This window comes from Benincasa hispida, chromosome 3, assembly GCF_009727055.1.
Source record: "Benincasa hispida cultivar B227 chromosome 3, ASM972705v1, whole genome shotgun sequence".
Lineage (NCBI taxonomy): Eukaryota > Viridiplantae > Streptophyta > Magnoliopsida > Cucurbitales > Cucurbitaceae > Benincasa > Benincasa hispida.
In genome coordinates, this window is record NC_052351.1 from 49,577,228 (window position 1) to 49,599,391 (window position 22,164).

A 22,164-nucleotide genomic window follows, 5' to 3' on the forward strand; every position below is an offset into this window, starting at 1 on the left:
ATATTTTATTAATTGCATTGGGTAGCACTTTTAGAGATAATAATTAAGTGTATAGCAATATTTTTTAATTAATTGCAAATATAGCAAAATCTATCAGTGATAGACTCTATCATTGGTAGACCCTTATTAGCGATATGATCTATCAACTAATAGATTTCAAAAGCAAAATCTAAATTTTTCTATATCTACAAATTCTTTTGCTTTGTGCTATATATGCAAATGTTTTGGATTTAATTACTATATTTGCAACTGTCCAAAAAAAAGTGAAAATCATAATTTAAAAATTATAGGAAAATAAGAATAAATTTCAAAAAAAAAAAAAAACAAAATCATTACCATATGTGATCTTAATAGTTATGAAAGAGTGTCTAAATTATTATTTAGGAAAACTTGTCTTTAGGATGTAAAGACAGCAACAACTTTAGGGCTGCTTTTTAATTATAGATATGTCATTTCAATGTAAAATGAATAATGGAAGGGTTTTTCTTTTTTCTTTTTTTTTTAGATAAATAAAATAATTGGAGTTTCATGGCGTATTTAAATTGGTTTCGGGCACATTGTGATAATAACAGAAATGTACATAAAGCTGATGGTGATGATATGTTTGGAACATTTGGGAGCACAAAAACAAAAAAAAAAATTTCTGGTTAAATTATAAATTTATCCCTCAATTTTCACTTTTATATTCAGAGAAGGTTTGACACACATAATTGAGTTGAATTGAATATGTAATAATTATATGTAGAGTTAAATTATCGATAAAGACCATAAAAATGTGCTTGAGACATCGAGTTGAGTTAGGAATATCTTATTTGTATCTTTAAAAATTTTGATTGACTATTTTTGTTTACTCGATTTTTTGTGCCCATTCAATTTCAAAAAAAAAAAAAAAAACTTAAGTTTTTTACACTAAAATACTCGTGTTTCGTGATAACAATAAAATCATAAATGTTAGATACTTTTGATACTATCTCAACTTGGCGTGAGTTAAGCACCACCATATTTAGTTCATCAGTATATTCAACATTTTTTTTAAATCAAGAAATCTATTATAAGAAATATTAAATTTTGTGTCTAATAAATTATTAAACTTTTAATTTTGTGTCCAATAGATTCGTGAATTATAAAAAATTATAATGTTAGGTACTTTTGATATCTCAACTTGGCATGGTCCAAACACCCCTTTAATAAGTTCATTGGTATAGTCGACATTTTTTTTAAATCATGAATTCTACTATATGAAGAATTAAATTTTATGTCTAATAAATCACCAAACTTTTAATTTTTTATGTCTAATAGATTTATGAATTTTAAAAAATATCAAATAGGTCACTGACCTATTAGAGATATAAGATTAAAAGTTTAAGAACTCGTTGACTTATTAAATACTTATTAAAGTTCATATATCTATTGGAAACAAAATTTGAAATTCATAACTTTATTAGAATTTTTTAAAGTTTAAAAACTAAACTTCTGTCGTAAACGAATTTATCTAGAGATAATTAGCTAAAGAACATTACTACAAACTCAACCACTAGTGTGCAATGCTACATTGACGAGTCATATCACTAATGAAATGAGTCATTAGAAACTTAATGCAAATATTTTCAGGGTTGTAAATCGCAGGAGGATGAGTGAGTTATGGGATTACACGAATTTTTAACCCCATCCTTAAAAAATAATAGGTGTGAAAATTATTGTTGAATTATACTCGTATATTAATTAAATTTGCTCTATTCAAAGTTGGATCATGCAAAATCACAGTACTAGTTTCGTTGTTTTATTAGGTTGATTTGCTATCATCAAAGATGAAAAGAATACTAATCTAGCCTTTAATTATTAAAGTTGTCGTATCTCATTTCTTATCTTAATTATAATTATTAAATGTCATAGTTAATAAAGACATAATTTCTTTCTCGTTATATATTAGCTTAGTTTAACTATAATTATCAAGTATTACTTTCTTTGAGGTTAAGGTTCAAGTCTACGTAGGAAAAGAAAAGGGAAAAAAATTGCCTACTTATGTCATATATTTTAGCAACTTTCTCTCTTTAAAAGAATCTAAAAATCATTAACTATATAATACGAATCAACCAAAAGAAGAAGAAGAAAAATCATTTTCGATGAGGACATAAATATTTATTATACAAATAGATTTCTTACATTCCATTCAAGTGGTATTAGCAAAGTTGTAAAGTTCATTTCTCTTTCTGTGATATGAAAATGATTATGCACTTGTATAATAAAGAAGAACGATAATTCTAATGATATGAAGCCTTTCAATTGAAATTAAAAGTAAATTAGTCATGAGGATTTGTGTCTAAACATAAATAATATCATACTATTGTGAAGATACGTGAATGGTCTGTTGTTCTTAATTAACAAAAATGAAAAGAAAAAATGTTAACTTGAGTATAGTTCAACTAATTAAGACATATATCTTCAGCTAAATGATTAGAGATTCACATTCTCCAACCCGTAGGTTGTTTATTAGGATATAAAATACGATTCTTACTTGTATTTCAAAATTCATAATAATATACATAGACATATTAATTCACACTCTAAATTTAATTTTATTAAGGAAGTTGGTCCTTTAATCCTTTCCACTCTAATAATGAGTTGAACAAAGGGTAAAAGTTATAAAATTTATACAAGTGTAGAGTAAAAAAAATTTACGGTATAAATGGATACATTTTCCCAAATTTAAAGGTAAAAATAGATTTTTGTTTAAAAAAATCTAAAATAAAAGAATATTAGAAGAGTATATGATGAAATGAAATTACATTTTGGGCTTGGGCTGAAGCGTTGCTGTGCTCACGTTGGGCTCAATTGTATTTTGCATGAAAAGCCCACGTTCTTGACCCAATTATATATAGAATATTTGTAATACACAGTAAAATAAGAGAAAAAATCTAAAAATATATTACATATTTAAAATATTTGTAAATATTAATGAGTTGACTAGTCAATCTTTGATTTTTTTTTTAATTTTCAATTTCGTCCTCGCTTGTCTTATCCTATTGTATACATGTTTTTTAGTCTTTTTATTTTCTTTATCTTCTTCGATTTTTGCTTCTTCTCTCTCTTTTTTCATTTTTCATTTTATTTTCTTTCTCAGTTTTTGTTTCTTCTCCTTTTTTTTTATTTTATTCTTTTCTTTATCCGATTTCTGCTTCTTTCCTTTATTTTTTATTTTCTTTCATTTCCTTCTTTTTTCCTTTCTTTTTTTTTCCTTTTTTTTTTCTTTTTTAATTTTCTTTTCTTTCTTCGGTTTCTACTTATTCCTTTTTTTTTAATTTCTATTTTCTTTCTTCAGCTCTTACTTATTCTTTTTTTTTTTTTTATTTTCTTCCCTTTCCCCGATTTTTGCTTCTTCTCTTTTTTTTTTTATTATTTTCTTTTCTTTTCTTTCTCCGATTTTTTTTTGCTTCTTCCCTCTCTTTTTCTTTTTTTAGTTTTCTTTCATTTGTCTGATTTTTGCTTCGCTTTTTTCTATGTAATTTTCTTTCTTTTTTTCAGTTTTTGCTTCTTCTCTTTCTCTTATTTTTAAAATTTTTCTTTCTTTTATTTGAATTTTTTCTTCTTCTTTTTTTTTTTTCACAAGAATCATGAGGCTGAGTTCCATACGCAGGACTTGAAAGTACTCAATTCATAAGTGATTTAACACCAACAAGTCAATCATCAAGTTTGATTATTATAATAAATAATAAATATAAATAAGAAATGAAAGTCTATCAGTGATAGCCACTAATATTTTCTATCATTGATAGCTTAATCTTTTCTTATATTTTCGTAGTTAATAGCCACTTTATAGAAATCTATCATTGATAGCCAACTTAGTGAATTTAATTAATAAAGTTGAATCTTAAACTAAAATGTAAGTGGAATGCCTAGAAGTTATCACTAATAGCATGTTTATCAGTGATAGAAATTATCATCGAAAAGAAAAGAGACTTATAAATGTTTGGAAAGGACAAGAAATGGGCAAAAATGTGTTTAGTGGCTATGATTCATAGAAGCTACTACTGATAGCATGTTACCAGTGATAGAAGCTAATACTAATAGCATGTCATCAATTATAGAAGCTATCCGATAGCACGTCATCAGTGATAGAAGCTACCATTGATAGCACGTTATCGGTTATAGAGAACTATCACTGATAGCATGATATCAGTGAGATCATTGATAGCATCTTATTAGTGATGTTGTCGGTGAAAGAAGCTATCATTGATAACCACAATATGAGTGATATTAGTGATATCGGTGATAAAACTTAGGTGATATATATATATCGAGTTTTTTTCAAAGGTGATAACCAGTTATAGAAGTCTATCATTGATAGCCTTAAGTGTTAATATTTTAAGGTTGATTCTAATTGATGAAAGTCTACTAGTGATAACGACTGATAGCTGCTATCAGTGATAACCATGATAAAAGATTATTAGTGATAACTACTATGGTAATCAAAGTTGTTAGTCTTCTTTCAAAATTGATCACTATTTATAAATCTATCATTAATAGCCACTAATAACATTAAGTAGTAATATTTCAACGTTGATTCCAATTGATGAAAGTGAATCAATGATAACTACTAATAATTGATAGCAAATTAAAAGCTAATATTTCAAGATTGTATTAATTTTTCTCAAATTGAAAGTTATCGTTGATAACAACTATCATCGATAGCAATTGATAGAAGCTATCAGTAGTTATCAATGATAGCTGCTATCAGTGATAGCTTTTAATTTGAGAAAACCGGGAAGAAGCAAACAAAATGGTGGCTAGGCATGGGTTTTTTTATCTTTTACCATTTTTTTATCTATATATGCAATTATTTTATCCTTGTACTACATATTATATTATTTTAGGCTTGAATTTATGCAACTAGCCCTTATATATATATTATAGAGAATTTGTAGAATATGTCTAAAACGAAGAGTTGAATTTGATAAATGTCTATTTTTTATTTTCTTTTGAAAAATGTCGGTCCTGAGTAGGTGGGGCCTAACAATTACAATGTATTTTCCAACTTTGCCCTTTCTGATAATGAAAACACCTCTTTCCAATTTTGCTGTTTCTGGCTCTGAAAATACCTTTTCCATCATCCAACTACTTTCCTAAAGAACTTCTCAATTTGATGCTTTAATTTAAATTCGATATTTATGTTTTGGAGATTTTTTCCATTCTCTCTTAGACTCTAAATTGATTTTCATAAATCTTTACACATTAATTTGTGTATGTTTTAGAAGTTAGAAAGCAACATATTGAAGGAGTCAATCGAAGTTGAAAAAATGTGTAATGATAGCAAAGGTTGTTGAGAATCTCACATTGGAAAAATCAATGGATCTTACACTTCTTATAAAATAAATGAGCTACTCTTCTCATTGTCAATTGGTTGTGAGATGCAACCTCACAATAATATGGTATCAGAGTCCATAAAGCCCAAATGGGTTTTCGGTCCAATAAAAAAATTGTGATCCCATTAAAGATGGGGATAAGAGATCCAACTCTTGATTTTAGAGGGATCATCAATACATCTATAAGTTGATTGAGTTATGTTTTTTTTTGCATACCACAAATATTACTGTTTCAAGGAGTAATCAGTAAAGTTATGAATTATGATTAGTTTAGTATATCACTTTTAAAGTGATTTTATATATAATGATTTTAGAAATTTGTGTTTTTAACTTTTTGATTTTTAAGGTTGTGTTTAAAAGATCTTCTAAAATATCAAATAGACTCTTGAACTTTCATATTTATATTTTATGTAGTCCTTAATCTTTAAAAACTTTTAGACATATCCTTGAAGTTTCAAATTTGTGTCTTTTTTATTTTGTAATAAACAAATACAACATAACTAATAAAGAAACAAAGCCCTTTGAAGAAGAAGAGGAGGAGGGGTAGGCAGACAAGTTCTTCACCAAGCATTTGGAACATTAGGAGTTCAAACAAAGTCCCACATTAGTAGGGGAGTAAATGATCATTGGTATATAAGTGAAGACAATTATCTCCATTAGTAATGAGATCTTTTGGGTTGTTACAGAACAAAGTCACAAGGGTTCACTACAACAAATATCACATTCAATAGCTTTAAAAAAACGCTATCATAGACTTTCTATAGCATTTTCGAAATGCTGTCGTAGCCCATGTTATTGAAAGCCCCCGACTTTCCATATTATTTTTTTAATGCTATAAAAATCAACTTTTGATAGCATATATTTAATGTTATGAAAACATTTCATAGCGTTGGCAAAAAACGCTTTAGAAGGTCTTTTATAGCATTGTTTATAACGGTAAAAAAAAGCTATAAAAGACTTTACATAGTGTTTTAGGCATGCTATTGTCTCCGATATTATTGAAAGTCTTTGACTTTCCATAGCGTTTTTCAATGCTATAAAAAAAACTATAAAATATTCATTTTCTAGTACATAATTATAATGTTCTTGAAAGTTTTCATAGCATTAAAAAATGCTATAATTGACTTTTGATTGCAGTTTTTACAATCGTAAAAAAATTCTAGTCTTTTCTTAATGCTTTTTTTGACATATGATAACCTTTTTTTAAGGCTATTATATCATATTTTTATTTGCAAAGGAAGGCTATTATATCATATATATAGCTTAATCTTATGTTATACCAAACAACATCGAACTTATGCCTATTTACATTACAAGCATTTATGTTTAGCTTAATAGACACATGAAATACTTCATAATGTATGCATTAAATACATGACTTCCTTTTATTATTGAAATTTAGCAATCAATTTACATTAGAAACTAAAAAAAAAGTCAATAATACAAGAAATACATCAAATGTAATTTGCAACTATACAACCGTCATAAGGTACAAAATTCATCAAGTGTTGAGGATTATAGCATCATGAATTGAGTTTCCATCTTTGATCTTTTCGCGATTAAAGGTATCATTTCATCCACCTACATAAAAAATGAATTAACATCAATTCGGCTCCCAAAACCAACATAGATAATAGGCTTTAAATGGAGAGTATGGTGTCACCAAACTATAGAAAATAAAATCATTCAGTTTCTATAACCAATTTGCCTTATTCATCCCCGCTCTAAAGAAACAAGAATATAAATTGATGAGATAAGATGACATGGTTGTATTCTTTAATCCTGATAAATGGAACTCATATCTTCATCCTTCATCTCTTGACTCTCCTTTTGTATATGATTATCAGTATCATCGGCAGAGATTAAACAAAAGATATCAATACAGAAGATTTCTTATAACAAAATTTAGATCTCAAAATTTTGAAGAGAACATTATCAAGCAATTATCAAAACCAAGCTCATGGGTGGTAAACAATAAAAAATTGACTCAGAAGTGTATGTGCGTGTGTGTGCACCAAGCAATCAAAACAATAACCTAGTTTGACAACTACAAACACTCAGACCAACATAGCTAAGTACTTCTCAACATAGATCAATAAACAACTCAAATAAAGAAAGTGTTCAAGAAAAAAGAGTTACTCAGATAAAACTAAAACAATCAACATTCATTCAAGAAAATGATTTGGACTAGACAGAGCACATGAATAAGGCTATTGTATTTACATAAATTTGGACCAAAAGACTTCAAAACTAAGCTCTTTTGCTTCAGTTTTTTGAACAAAGCATGAAAAGTATCCAGATACCCCCAACATCCAAAAGCATAAATGCGTATAATATAACCATGTACATTAAACTCGAAGCTTCTAATTTCTCTAATCTTGTAAAAAAATATTTTTGAACTTAATCCTCATGTCTGATTTCCTGAGAGTGACTAATAACTCATTACAAGTAAGTGCATTAGGCAAGAAATCAAAAGTAGTTGCAGCAGTACCTTCTTGACTTCCATTATTGAGTTTTAAGTTAGTGTCCAAGTCTTCCATGTGAGCTAAAATTTCAAGGGCGGCATCAAATTTGTCAGACCTAATAAACACATCGAGAAGAACCTTGAAAATGTGAGAATCAACAATGATACTTGGTAGATGAAGGACATCAAGGGGAGTAAAAGAGGAACCTGGTAGATTATACATTGATCCACCTCACTAAACCTAAGATCATATATAAACAATCACTATAATACATTATGCTTCCAAGTTACCACCGGTGAGATACTAGTTCACATAAGAGGCTAAATTTCTTTTATACCATTGTCCATATAGGCCTGAAATTAACTTATTTACATAAGTAAAGGAGCTTATGAATTCACCTTCTAATAGAATGGCTTCCCTTTCTATGATCTCTATCATTTGCAGATCATGCAAGTGAAACCTGGTATACTTATTGCAAGCACGCCATCAAACACAACATGGAGAGCATAATTTTGAACAAAACCATAACAACTGAAATGAAAACCAAGCTCATTCTAAATTCTTCTGAAGAATGGAAGTCATTACCATATGACCTGTTCTTGATGAAAAGTGCCTCATTTCACGATCTTCCAACTCGTCCATGATATTCCTACTTTGTGATTCATCATGGGTATCTTGTCCTTCCCTTTTACATTCATCATTAATGACAAATATTTAGAGACTTAAGAATCTTTGAAGAAAAACACAACAATCTATCCTAGGAAATAATCAAATAGCTTGGTTGAAAATGCTCACCAATATGTATTTTGTTGGTTGTGTGGACTTTTCTCTGCAAAGGCTAATGGTCCAATTGCAATGCTTTGGTACTAGTGAAGAATGAGAAGCATAAGAATAAAGATGATCATAAGAAAGTAATTTGACCAAGCAAGATAATAAAAATAGTGATAAAAGATGTTAATCGGTCAAAAGCAAGTTAGAAAATTTTAAAGCAACAAATTACCGAAATATTATACACAACAAGAACACTTCGCAATTGCCAAATTAAGATACCTTTGTCAAAAAAGATGCTCAACCACAATAACAACTAATATTATCAAAACAAATAACAGACTATTGATCTACTAGGATTCATAAGATCCATCTTTCCAGCATCAAATGGTTTCTACCATTTCTGAATTTTGATAAAAAAAAAATATCCCAATTTCTGAACATATAACAATAAAATTAACAAAAGAAATTCAAGAAAAATATTTCAAAGAGAACTGTAATGACAATCAACCAAGGAAAAATTTGTAACCATGATTTGGTCCATGCAAGAAGACAAAGCACAATTAAAGGTCACATGAATCAAATCCATAAACATGAAACTCACCTAAACAGGCCATTATTTGAATTCTGAAAGGCTCAGAAGTGGTCTTCAATAACCCACCTAAAAAGGCTCTAAACCTATTAAAATGACCAAAACAAACAAAGGAATTAACCAACTTCCATCCTATTCAATAAAGGACTCAACTTCACATTTCCATTTTACGCATGGCAAATGCTTAATATTGAAAGATAGGAAGAAAAGAGACAAGACAAGGTTTACGTGGAAAACCCTAATCCAAAGAGAAAAATCCACGATAGAAAAGTTTTATTATTTAATGTCATATTTACAAGAGACCCCAACCTCAAATATAAATAGAATGAAGAAAACCCTAATTTTAGTAGGCATAAAGGAAAAGGCACATTGCCATTAGGGCTAATGCATCATATTTCAACACTCCCCTTCAAGTTGGGGCGTAGATATCAGTAAGATCTAACTTGCTAACACAAGCTTCAAACATCTGTCTTGGTAATCCTTTGGTAAGAACATCTGTAATCTGTTGGATTGAAGGGACATAGGGAATACAGATAACCCCGTGATCTAACTTCTCTTTAATAAAATGTCTGTCAATTTCGATGTGCTTAGTTCTATCATATTGTACTGGATTGTTGGTAATATTGATGGCAACCTTATTATCACAATACAGCTTCATGGGACCCGGACTGTCCTGGTAAAAATCAGACAAAACTTTCTGTAACCATATTTCTTCACCACTCACAGGCTCATAGCTCTATACTCTGCCTTAGCACTACTTCTGGCAACTACACCCTATTTTTTACTCCGTCAGGTCACCAAATTTCCCCATACAAAGGTACAATATCCCGAGGTTGACTTTCTATCTTTCACTAAACCTGCCCAATTTGAGTCAGTATATGCTTCGATGCTTATGTGTCATATTTTTTAAAAACTAAGCCCTTCCCTGGGGTAGAATTCAGATATCTCAGAATTCGAGTCACTGCTTCCATGTGTTCCTCATACGGATGCTGCATGAATTGACTTACCACACTCACAGCATAAGAGATGTCGGGCCTAGTATGAGACAGATAAATCAGTTTTTCTACAAGGCGTTGATACCTCTCCTTATTTACAAGAACTCCTTCCGTAATGTTTTTCAGTGTTCCATTGACCTCAATAGGAATATCAATGGGTTTGCATCCAATCATTCCTATTTCCTTTAATAGGTTCAGAGTGTATTTTCGTTGAGACACTGATATTCCACTTCCATCCCAAGAAAATACCTCAGGCTACCAAGATCTTTGATCTCAAATTCGCCTGCCATTCTTTGTTTTAGTTTAAAAATTTCTGTCGTATCATCTCCTAATAAAATGATATCATCGACATAAACCATCAAAATAGCAATCTTCCCTGAAAGTGATTTTTTGGTGAACAATGTATGATCAGAATGCCCTTGAACAAACCCTTGGGATTTAACAAACACTGTGAACCTATCGAAGCACTTTCTAGGAGACTGTTTCAACCCATATAAGAACTTTCTGAGTCTGCAAACATGGTCCCCAAATTTAGTTTCGAAACCTGGAGGAGGACTCATGTAAACCTCCTCTTCTAACTCACCATTTAGAAAAGCATTTTTTTACATCCAGTTGATGTAGAGGCAAATCCTTATTCACGGCAATAGATAGAAGAACTCGAATCGTGTTGAGCTTAGCCACTGGGGAAAAAGTTTCTGAATAATCAATCCCATACGTCTGAGTGAACCCTTTATCAACTAACCTGGCCTTATATCTCTCGAGCGTACCATCAGATTTATACTTCACTGTGAACACCCATTTGCAACCAACTGTCTTATGACCTCTAGGGAGAGCCACTGAATCCCAAGTATGGTTCGCCTCGAGAGCTCTCATTTCTTCCCTTACTGCTGCTCTCCACTCGGGAACTTCCATGGCTGCATGCACACTGGTAGGTATTGCTAGAGCATTTAGTTGATTAGTGAAAGCCTTAAAACCAAGAGAAAAGTTACTATAGGTCAGAAAATTGTGCATAGGGTACTTTATACATGACCTGGTTCTTTTCTTCAGAACAATTGGCATATCAAGAGTGGTACCATAATTGCCAGTTTTTTTCGGCCTCTCTCCAGTATCAAACTTTTGAGAAAAATTTTCACCTTCCTAAGAATCTTCCAGCACCTCATTACCTCCTGTAATTTCAACATTCTCTGAGTTCGTCTCACTATTTTCTATGTGCCCAGACTTCTCTTCAAGGACCTTCTCTAAAACAACATGATCTTGAACCTAAGCTAGTTCTGATGCTTGGACACTTTCCGATGGAACAACAGGAATTTCCTGGGATTCCTTTCTAAGATTCTTCCTATAGTATGTAATCTAGGGCACTTGTCTAGTAAGTAAGTCTGACACAAGAGTATTAGAAACAAGTTTGGGACTAGGCACTGGAATATCAGAACCAGGTTTGGGACTAGGCAAGCTGGGTTCAGAAACAATAGGACTAGGCTCAAGATTGAAGCTAATAGGTACGGAGTATGTGGAACTGTTAGTCTTTTCACTCGTAGTCTCCCCTTGAAGACGACTAATAGGAAAGAATGGTTTATCTTCAAGGAACGTGACATCCATAGTGACAAAGTACTTTCTGAAAGATGGGTGAAAACATTTATAGCCTCGCTGATGAAGGGGATACCCAACAAACACACACTTTTGAGCTCGTGGAGCAAACATAGTTTGGTGAGGACCATGAGTGTGAACAAAAGTTGTACACCCAAACACATGAAGAGGAACTTCAGGGATAAGACATGTAGACTAGCAGGACTCTTTAAAGCACTCAAGGGGTATTTGAAACTTTAGAATACGTGAAGGCATCCTATTAATGAGATGGGTTGCAGTGAGAACCGCGTCTCCCCATAGGTATGATGGGAAAGACGTCGGAATCATCAAGGAACGAGCAACTTCAATGAGATGGCGATTTTTCCGTTCAGCCACCCCGTTTTGTTGCAGAGTATAAGTACACGATTTTTTATGGATAATCCCTTTTGACGTTAGGAATTCCCGGAGGGTGTGATTGACAAACTCACGCCCATTGTCACTTCGAAGAATGGCAATCTTCGTATTAAACTGAGTTAAGATAGTGGTATATAATTTTTGGAAGGTAGACAGGACCTCGGACTTATCAGCAATGAGGTATACCTAGTCGGGTATGATCATCGATGAACGTGACAAACCATTATTTACCGAACAGGGTAGAGATGTTTAAAGGGCCCCAAACATCACTATGGATCAAGTGGAAAGGTTGGGTAGGTTTACAAGACTGAGAGACAAAAGAAACACGAGGCTGCTTAGCACGTATATAGACATCACAAGACAAAGAAGAAATATTCACATTATGGAATAAATGGGGAAACAAATATCTCATATATTGAAAACTTGGATGTCCAAGACGAAAATGCCACAATAAATAATCTTTTTCAGACATAGTAAATGAAGATTAAAGACTAGTCCTAAATAAATTCCTGGAGGAAGCATCTTCAAAAAAGAAATAGAGGCCCCTGTCATATCGTGCAGTGCCAATCATCTTCCTCGAGCTCAAGTCCTGAAACAAAGCAGCATCTAATGAGAAGACAACTCTATAGTTCAAATCTTTTGTTATTTTACTGATTGATAACAAGTTGTAAGAAATTTTTGGCACATGTAAGATATTTTGTAGAATTAATCCCTGAAATGGTACAAACTACCTTTTTTAGCAATGAGAGCAAAGGACCCATCCGTAATTCGAATCCTCTCATTTCCAGCACTCAGATATACGAGAGGAATCGATCAGATGAGCCAATCAAGTGATCGATCGCTCCTGAATCTAGAATCCATAACTCATTCCCTTCAACAAGGAAACTAAAAGATTGAGGGTTACCTAATTGAACAACTGTTCTGATTCCTATGGTACCTGAATCACCTGGGTTGGTCACCGGAGGTTGTGTCTGAGGCTGTGTGGCCCCTTCAACTGATTCACTCACCAAAGCACGACCAGATTTTGACTTGTCATTTAGAGGGTGACGTACCATTAGAAGGTCAGCCATGTAGTTTCCAACACTGATCCTTCGTGTGCCACTATTTTTTGTAATGTTCAAATACCGGGGGTGTTTTACTATTCTACTTGTCACCATCAGATCTAGAGGATTTCACCCCAAAGGCAGCTGACTCTACAGTGGTAACACCAGACCCATTCATTGCACTCGATCTATCCTCTTCCAATCGAACCTATTAACAGACCTCCATGAGAGACGATATCAGTTTCTGCCCTAGTATTCGACTCCAAACCGTATCAAATTTGGGTGCAACCTCGCAAGAAAATTATACACATGATCAACCTCTTTTATCTTCGAGTACTGAATTTCGTCATGCGGGCAGTTCCAGATGATCTCCTAACATACATCCATTTCTTACCATAACAATGACATCCTGTTGAAGTATGACATTACATCCATGCTCCGTTGTTTGCATTCATGAACCTGTTTACATAGAGTATACAGGCAAGATGCGTTCTGACGTCTCGAATATAATCGCCGGACCTCATCCCAAATATCTCGTGCGGTGGTTGAATAGAGTAAAGGTTTCCCAATTTGTGGTTCCATGCTACTGATCAACATTAAGTGGAGCAATGAATCCTTTCCCTTCTAGACACACTCTTGAGGATCTCCAGGGCTTGGTCGTGGTATCTCTCCAATCAAGTATCCAAACTTATGGTGCCCCTCAAGAACCATTTTAATTGTTTGGGACCAGGAGAAGTAATTATGTCCATTCAACTTCTCTCCCATGATCATCCCTGTAGAGTTTCCTATAGTCCCAGATAAAAGATTAATATTAGGAAGAGTAGAAAACATTGTTACTGGATTTTCTAAGTAAATTAGGATACTGAAAGAATCATGGTCACTGCTGTTGGAGATTAGCCAATTGTTGTTGGAGTTCCCCATGGGATTCAGATCTGGGATGATTCTGTCCATAGGGAATGGAATTTTCTCCAATAGAATCACCCATTCGAACTTGAGGTTGAACTGGGTACATGTGAAAGAGAGGCTGACCACCATGATACTGTGAGGAGGAGGTTGCTGCCAGAATGCCAACGTTGGCAAAAGAGGACTGCCCATGATCGGCGCTGCTCCAGACGGCTGCGAAGGTGGATGGCGAACGAAGGGTTCGACGATCAGCTGCAAGGTTTAAGCGAATGTGCCTATCTGACCCAACTCGGTGAGAGCAAACCCACGACCATTTAGAGCGAACCCGATCGGCTGCAAAGTCGAAGCAACCCCGTCGGCGACGTTTGACTGGAATGAACCGGTATGTTGGAGCTGGGAGGCGTTCGGTGCGCCGGCTGGAGTGAACCCACCAGATCACGATTTGAGTTGACGTTGCAATCCGAGATGAGCACTGGTTGAGTTGATAATGCTCGGCAACACGATTCCAAATGATGGGTTGATGAAATCCAATGGTGCGACTTCAGGGGCTGGTCGTGGTTGCGCTGGGTTCAAGATGGTTCGGAGATATCGATCCACGGCTACTTAAATCACAACCACATTAGTCGTGTCTGTCAATGTTCCCTCACCTACTAAGTTTGATGACTGAATTTCTTCTATCAGGGCTAAGGTTTCATCACCTTGCTTTGATACCATATTGAAAGATAGGAAGAAAAGAGACAAGACAAGGTTTACATGGAAAACCCTAATCCATGGAGAGAAAAACATGTTAGAAAAGTTTTATTATTTAATGTCATACTTACAAGAGACCCCAACCTCAGATATAAATAGAATGAGGAAACCCTAATTTTAGTAGGCATAAAAGAAAAGATACATATGCCTTTAAGGCTAATGCATTATATTTCAACACATTGTCTTATCTAGAGAATGACACTCATTTATCTGTAAATAAATGAAATTTACATTTGGAGTGCAAACTTTACAAAAATTCACAAACCCAAGTTTCCAACGTTTATTCTCCACCTTTCCTTAAGTGTTCAAACCATTCAAGATATGTAAAGTATCTTTAGTACATAATTTTTGTGCACGAGTTCCTCTTCACTCAAACGGATCACTCAAAGTTCATACTTGAAAAACTAAGAAGAACTTGAAAATAATATTTTAAAGAAGAAATGGTATTCAAAGAACCAGACAGAAATGCAACATTGCAAAGAAAAAAAAACAACGATTTCACTCAAATGGATCAATTTGATTTTCTAGTGTTCTTTTATAGCGAAAAATTGAAAGAGAAAATTTGAGAAATTAGACTTATATTTATATTTAGAAGAGTAGGAGCAAAAATTTTGCAACATTGTTCTTGATTGATCGCTATTCTTGAAGACCAGGCGGAGGTAATCAGTGTCAGCTTTGAGGATGGTATTAAGGTCATTTCGTAGGATTCTTCCGTCTTGGTGGTTGGTGTTGCCGTTGGAGATGAAGTCGATGCAATTAGCCATGTTGAGGATGAGGCCAGAGTAGTCCACCATCGGCGCTAGAACATTGTACGTTACAGAGATGATGGAGAAACCCACGTCCATAAGAGATTGAGAAAAGCTTTGCCTGTGGACATTTTTTAGGGGAAAGAGATAATGTGAAAAGAAAAGGAAATGCCAATGGGGAAATGAATAAGGAGAAGTGGGCAAATGGGATAAAGAAAAAGAAGACTGGGAGGGAAAGAATCTTCACATGAAATCTTGAAAAGTAAATTTTAGGTTTTCAACGAGAGGGAAAAATAAATTTCAACTAGCGCTTATTTTCTCCAACTTTTCAATAGCTTTTTTCAAAATATGGTATAACCAAAAGCTATTATTGTGGTATTTTGTTGTAGTGTGTATGCAAGTACATTTACATCAAAATAAAGTTTCAATGGTATAAATATCGTTCGTAATGGGATGCTTCAATCAATACAACATTCCATAAAAATAATCATATTTTTGTGGGGTCGACATGTTGTACAAATTATATTAAGATAAGAAAAAACAATGCAACCTCAACTTTCTAGTTTCCTCAAGACATGTAAGTATCCTTTAATCTCCATATTTTTAAAATGATGCATCCATTAGTATTTACATCAAAAAACATATATTTACCATCAAATTAAAAACTCATTCAACAAATGTGACAATATTTTTCTACGGTAGTGTTGAACATGATGTAAAACTAAAATTGTAAAACATAAATATGAGGGAAAAAATTACTGCATACAAACTAAAGAGATCATATACCAAAGTTCAAAAATAGAGAAATCACAACCTTTACCTTCGATTCAAGAAACCTATAATATCATGGGTTTACATAGTTATTTGACATAAACAAGAAGATTGAAGCAAAAACTTACTTTAAAGATATATTCTTGGAAACATAGATCAATACCTAAAGAAAAGTCAAAGTTTTTAACGCTAGACATTTGGTCAAGCCAACAAATTACAAATCTAAATGCAAAATTAAAAATTTCCAACATTAAGAACAAAAACGAATACAAAATTAAACTTACACAAATATGTTGAGTGATATGTGCATCTCCATTGAAGCCTAGCGTTCCTCCTTGACGGAATGCAAATCTTACAAAAATCCAATATCTAAATGAGATATGAAAGTCAGAGATGGAAGTTTGAGACATAGACTTTACTTTAACATTGAGAACTAATATGAAAGAAAAAATTGAAAAACCATGAGGTGAACTAGAAGTTTTATAGGCTATAAGTAATGAATTATGCACATTAATAGTAATAAATGTTCAATGACTTTAATCTGGCTATGTAAGATACCTTTTTCCAAATCACCTGCTTCATTCTTCTTCTAAATTTGAAATAGTCATTATACTCTATCAAATTATGAGTTTCATAACTTCAAGATAGTTCATAATCATCCTAAAGTTTTTAAACCATTGGTAAAAAATAGATAGAAAGGAAGAAATTTGGAAGTGAAAGTAAAGTCTATATGCTTAATTTTAAAAAACAAAAATAAAAAATAAAATGCTTACCAAACAGGGTCTTAACTTTTAGCCCTATGTTTTTATACCATCAAATGGCAACAAATTAAGGATATGAAGCTACATGTGAACAAAATTCTACCTGAAAATATGCAATCAACCACATATAAAACAATTCATAAGAGCTACATAACCTTCTAACTTTAAATTTTGTAATCCATACTCATTCTCGGTTGCTTCTAATGCTTTGTCAAACTAGTTAAAATAGCCAACAAAAATCACCTACACCAAGCAAGTGAACCTTATATGCATTAAAAGCCACCTATTACAGAGGAAGTTAAGAAAATCAGCGCAATACAAGTTCCACAAAGAGAATATTACTAAATGAGAACGTGACAGAATATTGACAATCTAATTGTGTAAAAGAAAAAAACTTCCTATACAAAACCTTAATTAAACCTAAGATTATTAAAAGATAAGTACCTACAAGATTTGGTAATCATTAATAAATAAAGGATAAAATTATAATCTCGTCCTTCAAATCTAAGAATCAAATATTAATGTGAATCGAAAACCTATCGACCATTTGATTCATCTCAACCTCTAGATTCTAGAGGAACCAAAAATTTTCAAAACTTACAAACATAGGATTAAATTGATCAAAATATATGAAGAATATAATAGTTAAACTCAAGATACTAACCAAAACAATGAACATAATAATTAAATTGATCTAACTTTTCAAAACTTGTGCAAAGTTAACTTTTCAAAATTAATTACACAAATAAAACCAAAATAAATTGAACTAAACTAAGACTTAAAGTCAAGAACATAACAACTAGATTCATCAAAATAAATTAGAAAAATATAAACGATGGGAAGATGAAAAAACAAACAATTAATCACAATATCACAAAAACATACTTCCTTATGAAAAATACAAAAATTGAAGGCATAAGAAAGTAACTATAGAAACACATACCATCTAATCATCTCTAGTGTTATGTATATACTAGTCATCCAAGAGAATGGAGACATTATTCTAATAGGGAAATATGAAGGATGTAATGTAATTTGCTCATGAGTTCGGAAATTGCTTAACATTCTTCCAACTCAGTGTATATCAAATCAATCTTGCTTCATATAAGCGATCAAATAAACCATAAGATCATCTATGTTACCTAAAAGCCTTTAAGATTTTACAACATCAATGCATTTTTCTAAGTAATTGGAAGTTTTCAAAATTTTCGTAGACCAAGCACAAAAAAAAATACGTTTTAATAATCAACATCATATACATCCTAAAAAGTAACTGACACTCTCAAAACCTCATTTTAACTATTGAAACAATGTAAAATGTCATTAAAAAATGTCAAAAATACATTTAACTCTCCAAACAATCTAAAGAGTGTTACTTTGACTTTCAAACTTGTCTTAAAAGTGCTCAAGTATCACTTTGACTCTCATGTATACAAACAACGTACGTAAAACCATAGAGATATTCAAGGAACAATGCACCTCTAATACTGGTTCGTCTTAGGAATTTCTTTCCTAATCATGTACTTGATGAGCATTTATGGAATTAAATATCAGCAATCAAAAGGCATAACTATTAGAGTTCACTACTTGAGATATAAAGCAAGAAACACTAATCAAATTGTGACTAGGATTTGTTCCGATAGAATTCCAAAGTATGCATTAAATCAATGTATAAAACTAATTACAATAATTTCGCACCAATAACTTATCTAGTGTAGCAATAAGAATCATTCTTTAGAAGCTTAACTTCATAAGTGCTCACCCTATTGAAATAGAAAAACAAGTTATATTGAAATGCATAACTTAGTAGCAAGTTTATTAAGAGTCAATACATCTAAAAAGATCCACCATCAGAGGGTTGAAAGAGAACCAAAGTAAAAAAAGCCTAAATTCCACTAAGAACAGAATTGTTAGTAATTCAAAACTGCAAATTAGTTTTTGAGTTGGTCTAATCAATTCCCAGTTTCTTAGAAATAGTTGAAGTTATTTTTAGTTGTAGTCAAGTCTAAGTTCCTATTCTTGTGGAGTTAGTGGGATTAGTTGCTAACATTGTGGAATCTATTTTTAGATTCAAGATATGTATTTATATGGAGTTTTCTAGAATGAAATACACACTTCCTATTTTTCTCATTTCCCTCTCATTAGTTAGAACAACAGTGATATCAGAGCCCTCAGTTCTTAAGGGATCTGTGAGTGAGAATCTAGAATACAAGCCTACATGGAGAGTTGTGATTATTGGGAAGCAATTGAGCAAGACTATGAGACTTCTTGATAACCCAACAATAAATCAGATCAAGACTCACAAGGAGAGGGTCACCAGGAAGGCAAAGGCTCGAGCTTACCTATATGCAGCTGTGTCTCCCACCATATTCAATAGAATTATGGCCTTGAAGTCGGCAAAGAAGATCTAGGAGTTCCTCAAAAGTGAGTATGAAGGTGGTGAGAGGATTAAAAGCATGAAAGTGTTGAGCTTGGTGCAAGAATTCGAGATAATGCAAATGAAGGATTCTGAGTCCATTAAAGAGTACTCAGATAAGTTGATTGGGATTGCTAACAAGGCAAGAGCATTAGGAACCAATTTATCTGACAATAGATTGGTTCATAAGATTCTAGTTTCAGTACCTAAGAGATATGAAGCAACCATTGCTTCCTTAGAAAATACTAAAGACCTCTCAAAACTCAAGGTGATAGAAGTGATTAGTGCTTTAAAAGCACAAAAGCAGAGGAGGTTGATAAGACAAGAAGGAAGCATTGAGGGGGCATTGAAAGCTAGAGTGCAGCAGGGAGAAGATGGAAGAGAGAAGAAGGGAAGTGGTAGTAGTAGCTCAGAGTCTGCTACAAAGGATATTGGTAGTACATGCAAGCACTGTGGGAAGCAGAATCATCCACATTTCAGATGCTGGAGAAGGCCAGATATGAAGTGTAGGAGATGTCATTTATTAGGGCACATTGAACGATTCTGTAAGGAAGCAAAAACTCAACAGCAAGAAGGAACACATGTTGTAGTACAACAAGAAGAAGATCAACTCTTTGTGGCTACTTGTTTTCTCATCAGTCACTCAATGTGATAATTGGTTGGTTGATAGTAGGTGTACCAATCACATGACAAGTGACAAAGAGTTGTTCAAGGACCTTGACAAGTCATTCAAGTCAAGGGTGAAGATAGGAAACGGAGAGTATCTAGAAATAAAGGGGAAGGGCACAGTGTCAATAGAGAGCTGTGCTCGAACCAAGTTGATTACTGAAGTGTTGTTTATCCCTGAAATTAATCCAAACTTGTTAAGCGTTGGTCAATTAGTAGAGAAGGGATTCAAAGTGTTGTTTGAAGAAGGAAAGTGCCTCATTTCTGATTCCAATAGGAATGAGTTGTTCAAAATAAAGATGCAGCACAAGAGTTTCTCATTGGATCCATTCGAGAAGGAGCAGATAACTTTCAAGTGTCAAGTAAATAACATTGAGTTATGGCACAAGAGGTTGGGGCATTTTCATAAAAAAAAAAAAGGGTATGCACAAGTCTGGGGAATTGATTTTTCTGAGACTTTTATACCAGTTGCAAGAATGGACACAATCAAGTTGCTACTGGCTGTGTCAGCCTAGCATGGATGGAAGGTATATCAGCTAGATGTGAAGTCAACATTCCTAAATGGAGTGTTAGAAGAAGAGATCTATGTTGAGCAACCAAACAAATTCATCATACCACGACAAGAGGATAAGGTTTATTTATTGAAGAAGACTCTCTATGGGTTGAAGCAAGCTTCTAGGGCATGGTACAGCAAGATGGATGATCACTTATTGAACCTGGGTTTTGTGTGAGTCGTTTTCAAGCTCTTAGGAGCAAGTTAGGTGTTTGCAATATTTGAGTTAGGAGGAGAATGTTAGTAATTCAAAACTACAAATTAGTTTTTGAGTTGATCTAGTCAATTCCTAGTTTCTAGGAAATAGTTGAAGTTATTTTTAGTTGTAATCAAGTCTAAGTTCTTATTCTTGTGAAGTTAGTGGGATTAGTTGCTAACATTGTGGAATCTATTTTTAGATTCAAGATATGTATTTATATGGAGTTTTCTAGAATGAAATACATACTTCCCATTTTTCTCATTTCCTTCTCATTAGTCCGAACAACAAGAACACTGAACATTTTTTCTTACTGCCTCAATACATAGAAGTTGCTAACTCTTTGGTATTCATTTATTTTTTGACATAGCTACAAACATCACATGAAAGAGAAGTAAAAATCATTGAGATATTAAAAAAAGGACAAAAAACATAGTATAAAATAAAAGAAACTGACGGATTGAAAAAGGAACACAAAACAGAGTATAAAAAAAGAAACCAACATAAAAGCATCATTAATTAAAACAACTTCCAACATCAATGTGAACATCCCAATATATGTAAAAACTAGCCAAAGGTTGGTTTTTTCTATAGAGATGATCACAAGTGCAGAAGACAAGCAAAAACTAAAGATGATCACAATATAGTAAAGACATGTTTGGAATAACTTAAGAAAAAAAAATATTTTTCAATTTTTTTTTTATTTAAACACTTTTGATTAAAAAAAGTGATTAAAATACATTTGAAAAGCTATTTTGAGTGGTTGTCAAACACTCTAATTTCTTTCAAAATGACTTATTTTTTAAATTAAACACTTGAAAATGTATTTCAAACACACCGTAATTTAACTAAGCAAAATAATGAAAATAGTGATCAAAGATGTTAATCACGTTCTTAATTGTGGTCAAAAGCAAGTTAGGAGAATTTTAACCTACAAATAGCCTAAATATTATATACAACAAGAACACTTTGTCGTTGTGATATGTAATAGAAAGTAGTTTTATACTCAACATAGATACATCTCATTATTGTTTTTTAAATGCATTACTCAATGATGGTTCTTATTGTTTGGGCCAATAAATTGATCACAAATAAGTGATACTCTATAGGTTACGTTTAGTTTTAGTTTCAATCTTATTGCATTTGGAAACATGCACACAAATATCTTCTCCTTGTTTATAAAACTTGAATCGTTTTAAAAG

The 22,164-nt window shown here is 32.6% G+C and overlaps 1 long non-coding RNA gene across 1 annotated transcript; it reads right to left on the minus strand.

Moving 5' to 3' along the window:
- Positions 1-6,828: 6,828 nt before the first annotated feature.
- Positions 6,829-10,486, minus strand: LOC120074591. The gene is made up of 6 exons (XR_005481017.1): positions 9,198-10,486; positions 8,621-8,691; positions 8,411-8,510; positions 8,224-8,285; positions 7,852-7,940; positions 6,829-6,941 (listed from the first exon to the last, which is right to left on the minus strand). It is a non-coding gene; the product is annotated as an uncharacterized LOC120074591 (long non-coding RNA).
- Positions 10,487-22,164: the final 11,678 nt, after the last annotated feature.